General features: G+C 38.7%; 1 long non-coding RNA gene across 1 annotated transcript in view; it reads left to right on the top strand.

The window, feature by feature from the left end:
- LOC107579019 (uncharacterized) overlaps window positions 1–1,529 on the top strand; it is a 3,048-nt gene extending 1,519 nt beyond the window's left edge. Inside the window, exon 3 of the long non-coding RNA XR_001608411.1 lies at window positions 1,127–1,529. This is a non-coding gene — a long non-coding RNA (uncharacterized lncRNA). The remainder of the gene's footprint in view (window positions 1–1,126) is intronic.
- The last annotated feature ends 22 nt before the right edge of the window (window positions 1,530–1,551 follow it).

The raw sequence follows: 1,551 nt of genomic DNA, 5'->3' as shown, positions 1-1,551 counted from the left end.
CCCTGTCGGTGGTTCGGCCAGAAGCTAAGAAAATGTGAGGAAACGCTCCAGGATACCAAAGCTCGTGCCAGGCTCCGGCCTAGTCCTTTTCATTCATCAAGTGATTCTGACTCAAACTAGCTCTTTTTCATCAACCAACTTCAGCAAGATCTTGGGGCCTTAAGATTGCATCAGGAATCTTTTTCAGACATACGCAAGTATCAAACTTAGTCGATTTAATTGATGCATTAAGTATCAGTTACACCTTTTTACAAGGTTTGTTTGAACTAAGAATCTGACGTTTTCCCTCAGGTTTTAGATCTGCTGAATATGCAAAATGGTTCCATACATGTCATTCCTTATGTCTCTTTCTTTAGTGCTAAACTTTAACCCTTTCCTATACCAACTGTATGTGTGTGTGTGTGTGTGTGTATGTTAGACCGGCTTAATGTGTTTATGTAGTATGTTAGACTAGTTTAAGTGTTTATGTAGTTAATAAAACCTTACTTGTATCACACTTGACGTGTTCATTGTTTACTCATAACCGGAGTCAATAATCATGCAGATTTACGTTACAAACTTATAGAATTGTACAGTAAGAAAGTTATTTCCCTTAACCAGGAAATTAACGTCTTAGAATTGACAAGACAGTTGACCCTGAGTGGTCAGCTAAATATCTACAGTGGATCTAAAATATGAATAGTTAATTATAACTAGTTATGGTTAATTATTCATATTTCCCCATGAGCTGATTCGCTACAGGCATTAATCCTCCATCAAGCATAACAACAAGCAAGCTGGTGTAAAACAGCTTAATGTAAGGCTGGAAATGCCACCAAAATGAATAAAAATGCCCACAAAATTCAAGATATAAAATGCGACTGTATGAGTGCATTTTTTTAACATTTGTAACATAGACAGTTGCGTGTCTAGAAAGACTACAAATTCAGTGGATCAAGCAGTGACCGCTGGAGCCATGTGAGATTTTTGCCTGAATTGGGCAAAGAATACATGCATATTAGAGAAAATATTTGCAGTATATTTGTGTAGCATGCCAGCATGGTATATACCTAAAAGAGCTCTGTTCTGTGTGATGTGAAATTTGGACAAAATGCTCTAATTGCTTTCTCTTTTGATGGGCCTGCAGTGGGGAAAATGAAGTTGCCATTAAAACAGTCAAAACCACTCACAAAACCAGAATGAAGAAAAAGTATGAGCGCTTATTTGAGGGAATCAACCTACGAGAGAATGAAACACTCCTAAACACCATCTACACACAGCTCTACATTATAGAGGGAGAGAGAGAAGGGGTGAATGAAGAACATGAGGTTTTGCAGATGGAGAAAACAACCAGAACACAAGACACTCCAATCTGCTGCAATGACATCGTTAACCCCCCACCTAAACCAGGATTTGAGGAGAAAGACAAAATCAAGACTGTCCTTACTAAAGGCGTCGCTGGAATTGGAAAAACCGTCTCTGTGCAGAAGTTCATTCTGGACTGGGCCGATGGAAAAGCCAATCAGGATGTAGATTTCATATTTGTGCTTCCATTTCGAGAGCTGAACTTGA

The sequence above is a fragment of the Sinocyclocheilus grahami genome, unplaced genomic scaffold (genome assembly GCF_001515645.1).
Source record: "Sinocyclocheilus grahami isolate Dianchi unplaced genomic scaffold, SAMN03320097.WGS_v1.1 scaffold13552.1, whole genome shotgun sequence".
NCBI classification, from domain to species: domain Eukaryota; kingdom Metazoa; phylum Chordata; class Actinopteri; order Cypriniformes; family Cyprinidae; genus Sinocyclocheilus; species Sinocyclocheilus grahami.
The sequence above is the reverse complement of the archived record's forward strand: the minus strand, read 5'-3'. Positions and strand labels throughout refer to the sequence as shown.